We start from the raw sequence: 12094 nt of genomic DNA on the forward strand, positions 1-12094 counted from the left end.
CATGTTGTTGAGGACCTGGCTGTGGCCATGGAGGACATTAAGGATCGCAGTCTGACCAATCTGCAACTGCCGCTGGATGTCCACAGACTCAGCATTGGCGGCAGCAGTGGAGACAGGGGCAGGGGGTGCGGTGCCTGGCAGGAAGGAGACATGTGGGGACCGGGCACGCTGGGAAGGGACACGAACACGTGGGAGGCGGCTGATGCCAATGGAGGGGGTGGTGCCAGATGTAGGGCTGCTGTCAGATGGTGGTGCAGCCACCGCCCACTCGGAGTGATCCTCCTCGGACCCGTCGGCTTCATACTCTGTTGTGCCAGTCGACAGGTCCCCGGGTTCACTCTCCACCGCCTCAGTCCCACTCGAAGTGCCAGCCCCGATGTCACCGCTGGCACTGGTGCTCCGTCCCTCCGCGCCGTCTGTGTCCATGTCTCCCTCCGTGTCCCCCGACGATGCTGTGGGCAGGGTGAAGAGACAGAAAGTAATCATACACCTGTATACATATGTCACATGAGTCAAATCTACGTAGGTTACAGTGCATAGCCTGAAACAAAGGAAGAGTTACATCTACAAAACAAGGTATATATGTAGGGCATGCAAGACACAGTTTTTCTACCCACCATGCCATGGAATAACTATGGAGAGCATGACACACTAGCAAATGAGATGATATGGAATTTTGACTGAGGAGCAAGGCCCCGAGGACAATCCAGCACTGCATCAGCACCACACAGCGTGGCAGCAAATAGGGATGAGCAGGGACCATAGGCAGGAACAAGAGGCACATGCAGCATAGGTAGTACTGATCACATGCCCACCCTGACTGGCAATCTGCACCTTGAGTGTATGTCCAGGCAAACATCACACACTGGCCACTCCTAGCAAGGAGATATCAGGTCTTGACATGTCGGACATGCCCGCACCACCCACCCCCTACATGAGACTAATCTATGGAGACACAGGAAGCACGTACATCTCTTAGTCTGGGTGAAATACACATGGGATGCAACAAATCAAGGTTGCACACCAAATACCCAAGGGGCGCCTGTCCAAAGAATCATGTACAAATGGGCATCATCAGATGATTGCTACAAGACACACAGGCAATGGCCACCGTGAGTATGTACTTGGAAAATCAGGTCAGGCTGGACAGTGGACACTTGTAATACATCGCACGTCAATATACATGGTGCCAGGGGACAATGGCACAGAGCACAACCTATGCTGTAGACACAGAGATTGTCGACACATTTGGATTACACACATGAGACCTAGGAAAACATGCCCCTGGGGACAGTAGTGGCCACACAACTCCATGCTCCTGAATGGGAATGACTGCAACACACGCTAACATCCCTGCACTATGCGTACCGCACACTCATGCACATCATGTCACAGGCCACCACATGGGACATGCCTGCTGGAAGGCCTCACACTTGAGAGACTAACTCCCATGTCTGGACTCAGCATTAGTGCCAACTGACATGGAACCCACAAGTCCAGAACTGGACAGGGCACAGGCAAGGTCCCAAATCCTCTTACACACCACCCCCACACATGATGCTGCAGGCATTGGACACTTTGAGAATGTGTCAGGCTACATAACTTTGTGATGGAGTGACTACACACAGACCAGGGAACACATTGCAAGGAGGGGAAGGCAGGCAGGAGAGCACTGCAATACTGTGGGGAATAGGATCTGCACAGCACCATAAACCCTGGAAGTGTATCCATGGAACATTGCACTTACAAATGCTGGTGAAACACAACAAACACACACATGTACCTACCCCCTTCCGGCTGCTGCATCTCCTGTAGACGCCTGTCCAAGTCAGGAAAGACCACCGCCAGCACACTTTTCTGGATGTGGGAGAGACGGCGGCGCCCGCGGTTCTTGTGGCTCTCAGGTGAGTCCCCCAGCAGGACCCGTGCGATCCTCCGCGTCCGGCACCGGATATCCTGCCAGCGTTTCCTCACCTGGGTCAGGCGCCGCTTCCGACCTTCCGCCCTCCTCACGGCGCTGACGGCGTCCAGCCATATCTGCTCCTTGGCAGAGGCGTCTACCTGTGAGGATGGACAAGTGACACTACATCAATACACCTGGCACATGTCACAGGGACACAGATTAGAACACATTCGCTGTTTACAACAAGGCCTAGTATGCATCCAACGCATTGCACCTTTGTCATAGGGACATGATCCTCTGGGGAAGGGCAAAAGCAGTACGTGCCATTGAAAGGACACAGGTGGAATGAGGGCAACGACACAATCAAAGATCCAGCCTCACACTGTGCATCACACCCACCTGTTGGACAGGCCTCACAGACGGCTTGCTCCCTCCCCGCTCGACAGGGCCCGAACTCCGGCCCACCTGGCATATCCCCACGACAAGCACCTGTACTCCGTCTCCCGACGGACCCTCTGCCCTCGGACCCCTACTCATCACGGGGTCCAGCCCCACCGGCTTCCCCGGCCGGGTCAAGCCGCCATCTGGGGCCCTGCACCACGCGGCCGCATGGCCTCCCCTCGACCCTAACCCCGGGCCTGGCCGGCCCCGACATCCCGGCACCACCATCCACCCAGGAGGTGAGCGGACCACTTGGCAAGTCAATGGGAGAACGAACTGTCAAGGGCTCTCCCCCGCCAGGTGCCGATCGCCCCCAGCTCCCCCAGGCACTGGCTCAACCCCCTGCTGGGTGTCTGGACACCTTCATCCCGGACCCTCCGACCTCCAAGTGCGAGGGTCCGGACATCAAAGGGCACCAGCCCTATAACTGAGGCAGCTCCGGAGCAGGAAGGCAGTTGTATCCTGGAGTCGAGAGACACCGAGTGAACTCAACCTTGACGGTCTACTGGCGCTGCCGTAGCCCGCTCTTGTGAACCATCATCCTGCCTGCTGGCGCTGCCGCGGCCTTCTGCAACAGTCATCTTCCTGGGACCTGCTGGCGCTGCCGCGGCCCGTTGTAACGACCATCCTCACCGGGACCTGCTGGCGCTGCCGCGGACCGTATATCTCCCGGGGACCTGCTGGCGCTGCCGCGGCCCGTTGTAACGACCATCCTCACCGGGACCTGCTGGCGCTGCCGCGGACCGTATATCTTCCGGGGACCTGCTGGCGCTGCCGCGGCCCGTTGTATCGACCATCCACACCGGGACCTGCTGGCGCTGCCGCGGCCCGTACCACCTAACCACCAAGCTCGAGGATTGTGAGCTCATCATCATCTCATCAGAACTACCTGATTGGTAAATAGACTGCCCCGCTACCCCCTTCCCTACCTTGCGAGACTCTAATCGAGGGGACCCCTGAGTCCAGACCTCCTTGTACCATTCAACCGTACCTTAAATAAGTGCTTATAAAGAACGCTGAACCTTATCCGTGTGTGATATCTGTCTGTGGGGGGGAAGTTACTTGTCTGTACGATCGCTGGAGACGGCTCTCCCCGGAGACCTCTCCTCCTGACCCCGGCCGACCCTCCCGGTCCGTCTACCTTTTCTAACACCACCCCTCCTGTCTCAGGGCGATGCTGGGAGTGATAGGCCCCCACCCCTCCTGTCTCAGGGCACTGCTGGGAGGACTCTGCACCCACCCCTCCTGTCTCAGGGCACTGCTGGGAGTGATAGGCCCCCACACCTCCTGTCTAAGGGCACTGCTGGGAGTGATAGGCCCCCACCCCTCCTGTCTCAGGGCACTGCTGGGAGTGATAGGCCCCCACCCCTCCTGTCTCAGGGCACTGCTGGGAGGACTCTGCACCCACCCCTCCTGTCTCAGGGCACTGCTGGGAGTGATAGGCCCCACCCCTCCTGTCTCAGGGCACTGCTGGGAGTGATAGGCCCCCACCCCTCCTGTCTCAGGGCACTGCTGGGAGGACTCTGCACCCACCCCTCCTGTCTCAGGGCACTGCTGGGAGTGATAGGCACCGACCCCTCCTGTCTCAGGGCACTGCTGGGAGACATCACCCATTCCCCCCCCTTGGGACCCCCCCTACAGTACATAGCATGTGTGTCACACCTGGACACATTTGCAGAAGTCACAGTCACAAAAAAGGGACACAGTCTGTGGCAGTGGACACTGCACTCACCTGATAACCTGGTCGCCCATACAGCATGGGGTACCGTGGGAGGATCACATCCACCAAAGCCATGTTCTCCTCCAGGGTGAATGGCTGTGACTTCTCCACAGCCCTTGACATGGTTCCAGGGAATCAGTAGCAGCAGCTGGGTCGTGGAATACAGAGATGTGCAGGCAAGTGCTCCCTCATGGGACCTGGCTGCCTTATATCTGCCTTGCTGGCCCATCTCATGCACAGGAGTACAGAGTGATTGGTCACTCACATTTGCATCCTATGTTTCCTCCAATCCCTTCAAACCTAGCAGTCTGTGGGTTCTCTATCGGTTTCATTCTCCTGCATGATGTCAGCCCCACAAACACATTGCAACAAAGTAGAAGAATTCCAACTGACTTCTGCTGTGCACCTTCCAGAACAATTTCGAAAATTGAACTTGGTCTCCATGACAACCAGCATGCATATAGGCCTTAATACTTGTCCCCTATGTAATTTTGAGCTTCACACACAGGTACGGTGCGTTTCGGGGCCCTAGGGCACCCCAAATGCATTCCAACGGCCCGTACACGCGTGCCTACGTTCACTATCACTATGGGTGTCCTCGCGTATGCGTACTCGTAGTGATAGTGAGCGTACATGCGTGTGTACGGCCCGTACCACTACGAGTACGCATACGCGAGGAGACCCATAGTGATAGTGAGCGTACATGCGTGTGTACGGCCCATACCACTACGAGTACGCATACGCGAGGAGACCCATAGTGATAGTGAGCGTACATGCGTGTGTACGGCCCGTACCACTACGAGTACGCATACGCGAGGAGACCCATAGTGATAGTGAGCGTACATGCGTGCGTACGGCCCTATCACTATGGGTCTGCTCGCGTATGCGTACTCGTAGTGTTACGGGCCGTACACTCGCATGTACGCTCACTATCACTATGGGTCTCCTCGCGTATGCGTACTCGTTGTGGTACGGGCCGTACACACGCATGTACGCTCACTATCACTATGGGTCTCCTCGCGTATGCGTACTCGTTGTGGTACGGGCCGTACACACGCATGTACGCTCACTATCACTATGGGTCTCCTCGCGTATGCGTACTCGTTGTGGTACGGGCCGTACACACGCATGTACGCCCACTATCACTATGGGTCTCCTCGCGTATGCGTACTCGTTGTGGTACGGGCCGTACACACGCATGTACGCTCACTATCACTATGGGTCTCCTCGCGTATGCGTACTCGTTGTGGTACGGGCCGTACACACGCATGTACGCTCACTATCACTACGAGTACGCATACGCGAGGACACCCATAGTGATAGTGAGCGTACATGCGTGCGTACGGCCCTATCACTATGGGTCTGCTCGCGTATGCGTACTCGTAGTGGTACGGACCGTACTAATGCCTGTACGCTCGCCATCACGATGGGTACACATACGGCAGCACTCCCATAGTGATTTGGGCACGTACACAGGCCCTCTTAGCAGCAGTACGGCGGTTTTTACACATCACAGTGGTGATAGGCGGCACACAGGTAGGAATAGGGCGGACATACTTGTCCATGGATGGACATACTTGTCCATGGATGGACATCAAGCCATCGTCTGTGCATTACTACATGTGTGGGGCACAGGTGTGACAGGCTGTGATGTGGAACATTACTCCTGAGTGGAGAAGGCACCTGATGTATGATGAGATGTGTACAGGTGTACTGTGTGACGGTGCCATGTGTGCCAGGCATGCCCTTGACTCCTTTGACATGTGTGCATGTCGTACTGCACACTTGTGATGACCGACACTGGCATGGCACGGACACCAACACACGGAAGTGTCCCCTGATGCCCGGTACAGGGGTTACCACACCTGCCTTGTCACTACCCATGGTGCACAATGTGACTATGTCATGTATGTGTGGGGGCTTCCCATCAGGTAGATGTTGGAGCACCCTCAAAAGCTGCAGCTGTTGCAGCAACCAACATGTGTCTGTGTGTAGATTGACATTGCACACTGTTCCGCACACCATGCCACATGTGTTATCGGATGTGATGTGCACATGTATGCATGGGACACGGAGTAGCGTGACAAGGACATGTCTGCATCCTCACAATGATTGTGTGGTGAGTCATGACATGTGCACCTTCATGGCAAGGTGTGTGGGCTGTCCTAGTGTAATGTCATGTGACCTGTGGCTCTAGTGTTCCGCTACCAGTCTCTGCAATCGGCATCCTACTTCTGCTGATGTGTGGGCGTATGTCACTCCTGTCTTGCGTCTGGCTGTTCACTTGCACTGGGACACAGCTATTCCCATGGCATGGAATGGGGAGGTTCTCAATCTCCGTGTGTAGCTGGGTCTTGGTAGGAGTGTCACCTGGCAGCCATACGTGTTCTGGGCATGTAGCACATACCTGACTCCCTATGTAGCATATGTGTATTGACAGATTAACATGTGCTCAGTACAAATGATTTGTTGTTGTGGTGCACTCACTCTTCCTTGTCACTTCCAAATTACTGCAGAGCGCCGCCTTTTCCCCGAGCAATGCCGGACTTGGCTGACATGCAGGAGAATGATCGGATCCGGTGCTACCGCTTCCCACGACGGTTGATTCTGGAGTTGACGGCGAGACTGGCACCACACCTGGAACCGCAGCACAGGTATCCTACGGCACTGACACCCCAGCTGAAGGTAATGGCTGCCCTACATTTTCTTGCCACGGGTACCTTTCAATATACCATAGTTCATGTTGGTGGCATGTCCCAGAGCATGTTCTGCCGTGTGCTGCATGATTTCTTAGAGGCCATGTTGATTCACCTGGATGACTTCATCAAGTTCCCAACCCCTGAACAGTTGACTGCGGTCAAGCGTGGATTCTATGCCCTGGGAGGGATGCCCCATGTCATTGGGTCCATAGATGGGACACATGTAGCTTTGGTACCACCACACGCACGGGAGGTAGCGTACCGCAATCGGAAGCACTACCACTCCATCAATGCCCTTGTGGTGTGTCAGTCCAACATGTTGATTTCACATGTCTGTGCTCGTTTTCCAGGATCAGCACACGATGCCTACATCATGAGGTGTAGCAGGATGCCTGAAATGATGATGCAGCTGCGCAACGAAAGAGCATGTGTTGTTGGTGGGTACAGTCTGTCAGTCCTGTATTTTGCATAGCCTACCAGCACGACCGCTTCACCAGTTCTAACGATGTCCATGTGCTTCCCATGTAGGGGACGCTGGCTATCCCAACATGCCATGGCTGCTCACACCTCTCCGCAACCCCATCACGCCGGCCCAGCTCCGCTACAACACCGCCCATGGCCGGACAAGGCGAGTGATTGAGAGGACGTTTGGCATGCTGAAGAGCCGCTTTCGGTGCCTCCACAAGACCGGCGGCGCCCTCCCATATGCCCCTGCGAAGGTCTGCAAAATCTTCATGGTCTGCTGTATGCTGCACAACATGGCAGTTGAGAAAGCTGTGCCACTCATCCTAGATCAACATGACGAGGACCATCCACCCGTGGAGGACGAAGGCCTTGGCAATGGGGCTAGTGATGTGGAGGATGTGGAGCCGCAGGAGGACATCCGGACTCGGCTCATACGCGACTTCTTTTCTTAGTGGTGAGTACCAGTGTCTGAGTGTGCACACATTGGTCCCCGTGTGGCATGTGTTGTGATGTGTGTGTCCACCTGCATGTATGGCACGTGAGTCAGAGGTGTGTGTGGGTGTGTCACTGGAGTGATGGTGCCAGTGATGGTTGTATTTCCCCAGTCATAATTGTGACCTAGCATGTTGTCATCCTAACATGTGTCGAGTACATGCACATGCATGTGGCTGTGCTTTTTGTGGCTGACTTCTTGTGTGTGTCTCTTCCCCAGGTACTTGCGCATGCCGTCTGCTGGTTGCATTGTTGTGGCACTGCTATTCCTCATGGACACGTCATCGTGGGCTGACTCAGCGTTACAGGCACGGACACGTTTGGAAGTCTCCATAGGGTAAGGGATGCATCAGGGGTGTATTGGGTGTGGCAGTTGTTCACGATGTATGCACACTGCCCCTGTCGATGTTTGGTTCCTCTGCAGCCATGTAGCATCAGCATGGGACACGACATGCAGCTGGGTACACCTGAATAGATGGTCTGACTGATTGACAGTCATCAGTGATGGGATAGTGGATTGTGATGATGGCATCAATGTGTGTGACACTGCCCTCGGACACATACGGTTAGCATTGGCTTGACATGGTGTGGGACTTCCACATCAGCGGATCTATGGTGTATGGCAGTCTCTCCGTGAGCAGCTGTGGGTGTTTAGCTGTTAGCCGACGCTTGTGTGCCAGTTCCATGGCTAACACGCATTTGTGCTGCAGAAGGGGGTTGCCAGTGTTGGACCCACATGTTACTCCACATGAACTGTTCATGTGTACTTCAAGTTGCCTCTGCACTCCCGAAAACATGACTAATAAAGGTGTCCCTATGCCTCCAAGGTGCCTCTTCTCAGTCAATGCTGGAGTGTTGCCACGGTGCATCCAGCATGTCTGGCATGGTATTCCCTGATTGTGGCTATGTGTCAATGTGTCGAGTAGCAAGATGCAAGCTGTGTGTGTGGGCTGAGACTGTGTATTGGGCATGATGTCCATGACTGTGTGGGTATTGTGACATGTGCCATCCCCATGCATCCAACGTTGGACAGGCCCCCATTCTCTGCATCCACCGGACTCAAGCTTGCAGGACATGGTTCTGCCACCTGTCTACACATACCTGGGTGCCCCCCAGGACACTCGACATGATCCCTGACCTCTGCGCATGACTGTTGCTGTACTCAATGTGTCTGTCAGCACGGTTGTGCGGCCACCCCCTCAGCTGGTTGGGCCCATTACGGGTGTGTATGGTGCTCCATGTCTGTCTTGCCTAATACACTGTGACCCATGTGTCCCGTGCCAGACTCAGGCCCCAGGGTGTGGATGGTTGAAGTCAAAAGATAACTCAGGCATGTTTAGACTTTACAAGACACATGTAAGGTAATAATGCAACCAGCAGGCATCTTCTCTTCATGGTGTGAATTTTTATTTTTGTGGGGGGGTGGGGGGGGGGGGGGTATGACGTGAGGGGCTTTCCGGGAGTTTGGAATCCAAAGTTCAGTAGGGGAGTTGGTGTCCTTGCCATTGGAAATCCTCATAGTCCATGCCACAGTCTTTGTCAACATTGGTCAGACAGTGACCAGCAGGGCCATGTGGCAGAGAATGTCTCTTGATGCTGTGATGCTGTTGCTCCAGTGGGCCAGGTGCCAGGCCAGGTGTCCTGGGAGATGGTGATGTTGCGCCGACCCTCACGGTCTTCTCCGTGGACGACCCGCCCTCCTGCGGGGACCCTCAGAAGCAGGCCGTGACGACGTCTGGGATGCTCCATCGGATGTTTCCTCCTCCTCCTCCTGATCCCTCCCTGTGGGTGGTGATGTTCTCCGCCTTCTGGCACAGGGAGGGTCGGCCATGTTGTCGGCCATCCGACGGAGTGTATCGTGAATCCCCTGGAACACCGTCACTTGCTCAGCCTGTCTGTCCTCCATCCGTCCTTGGTGTCGCTGTAGACAGGCATGTTGCTGGGCCTGCTGTGTCTTTATCTCATCGAGAGTCCCCTTGATCTCATTGAGGGTGGCCACAACCTGGGCCATGCCCGTGGTGTCCTGCCGGTATGTGTCCATGATGTTACGGACATGGGCAAATACCGGTTCCCCAGCCAACTGGTCAGGCTCGCGCCTCCGCCGTCCTCCACTCCCACCACCCCTGCCCACTTGCACCTGGCCTGCCCTTGTGGGCACATCGGGTCTCCGGAACCCCTGAGGGGTGGCATTGGCGTTGTCGGCTGCCTCCTCCTGGGTGCCCGGGACACCGTGTCCCTCCTGGCCAGCCTGGCTGCATTGTGGTGTTGGGGCAGGGATCCTGGGTGTCTCCTGGGATGTGGCAGGAGTGGGGGTGGTGGTTGGCACAGTTGTACCTGACGCAGGTGCTGCAGGTGGTTGGACACCAGAGGGGCCAGGTCGGTCGGGGTCGTCCACAGAGTGGTGAGAGTGGTCGCTGCCGGTGGGATCGGGCTCCTGCAGATCTGGGTCCTGTGAGTCTTCCCCCCCAGTGTTGGGGGGTGAACCACGACGTTGACCTGTGTGTGAGAGGGACAATGTTAATTTTGGTGCATGCAACATCCATGTTTCATCAGTTTCAAAGTTGGCACATTTCCTCTAGGAATTAGGATCTGTCTTGCATTCCACTCACAGTGCACTTGTGCATGGGTGTGTCCCTTGGGCACCACTTTGGCCCCTTTAACTATGTGTGGCACGGTCTTACTTGCTGCGTCAAGTGTGACTGCAGTCAGCAGTGGAGTGGGCAGGTGTGGCGGCCATGCATTGGCGCCTTCCGTGTAGCACTGTACATGTGCACATGGAGTGGATCCACACACTTATATGATGCAGGTAGCTGTCGTTGTGCTCGTGAACAGGTTGTGACATGACCCTGTGTTTTGCCATGGGGAAGAGGGGGGGTTCTGGCACTGGCCACCCTTGTCTACATGCACGCAGTCTACCTGCTGACGAGCAGACATTCGCACACGCCACACGGCTGATTTGCTCTCCCTGTGTCTCGCTCCCTCTCTGTCCCCCTCTCCCTCCCTCTCTGTCCCCCTCTCCCTCCCTCCGTGTGTCAGCCTCCTCCCTCTGTCCGTGTCCCTGTGTCTCCCTCCCTCTCTGTCCCCCTCTCCCTCCCTCTCTGTCCCCCTCTCCCTCCCTCTCTGTCCCCCTCTCCCTCCCTCCGTGTGTCAGCCTCCTCCCTCTGTCCGTGTCCCTGTGTCTCCCACCCTCTCTGTCCCCCTCTCCCTTCCTCTCTGTCCCCCTCTCCCTCCCTCCGTGTGTCAGCCTCCTCCCTCTGTCCCCCTCTCCCTCCCTCTCTGTCCCCCTCTCCCTCCCTCTGTGTCCCCCTCTCCCTCCCTCTGTGTCACCCTCTGTCACCTCAGGGCAGCTTCCTGGGCACACACTGTTAGCAGATCATTGAATGGCCCTTGGCTTGTTGAAGTGAGTTTGTTTCTGATCTCCAGGCACCCATTGGGTGTAGTGTCTGTGTGTGCGCTGCTGCTGTGGTGGTGTGTGCTGCCACTCTTTCACAGTGTTGGCTGTTCATTAGCTGCTGTCATGTGCAAAACAGTGCCTTCACCCCCATGTGTTGATGCAAGGCGTCCGCCATTTGCTGGCGAGTCTTTCCTGTGTGGGGACACAGTGTTTGTCTGGCTGTGACCTAGGCCATATGGGCAGAGGGCATTGTTGTCTGCTGCTGAGTTGCACTATGTGATTTTTGGGGCCCACCCTCCCGCCATCCGGGTTACCGTGTCATGTGTTGGTGTCTTCTGTGGCCTGTGACTTGACATTGTCCAGCTGGGTGCATGGGGCATGGTGGCAGCAGTGGCATGTGCGTGTTCATGGAGTGTGGTTGAGTCATGCGATAGGTTGGGGTGGTTGCGTGCCTGTTAGTGATTTTGGTTGTGGATGACGTTCCCCCCATGTGAGGTGCATTGTTTGTGTACTCACCCGGGTCTCGGAGTCCTTCTAATCCGTCCACTGCCTCCACCGGCAGTATGGCCATCACCCTCTCCTCCCAGGGCTGGTAGTGTACGGGTCTGCGGGAGGGCCCTCCTCCAGTGGCATTGGCCTGGTTGTGTTCCTCCTGCATCTTGGCTCTGACCCTCCTCCGCAGATCGTACCACCTGGATTGGCATTCCTGCCTGGTCCTTCTGGTGTCCCCAACAGCATTCACAGCATCGATGATGGTCTGCCACATGGCTGTTTTTGCTGCCATGCTGGTGTTTCTGACCAATGTTCCAAAGAGCTGTGGCTCGACTCTGAGGATTTCATCGACAAGAACCTCCAACTCTCGGTTACTGAACTTTGGATTCTTGGTAGTGGGCATGGTGAGGGGTGTGGGTGTGGATGGTGGGGGGGGTGTGTGGATGGTGGGGGGGGTGTGTGGATGGTTGTGGGTGTGTGGGTGTGGT

The sequence above is a fragment of the Triturus cristatus genome, chromosome 12, assembly GCF_964204655.1.
Source record: "Triturus cristatus chromosome 12, aTriCri1.1, whole genome shotgun sequence".
NCBI lineage: Eukaryota > Metazoa > Chordata > Amphibia > Caudata > Salamandridae > Triturus > Triturus cristatus.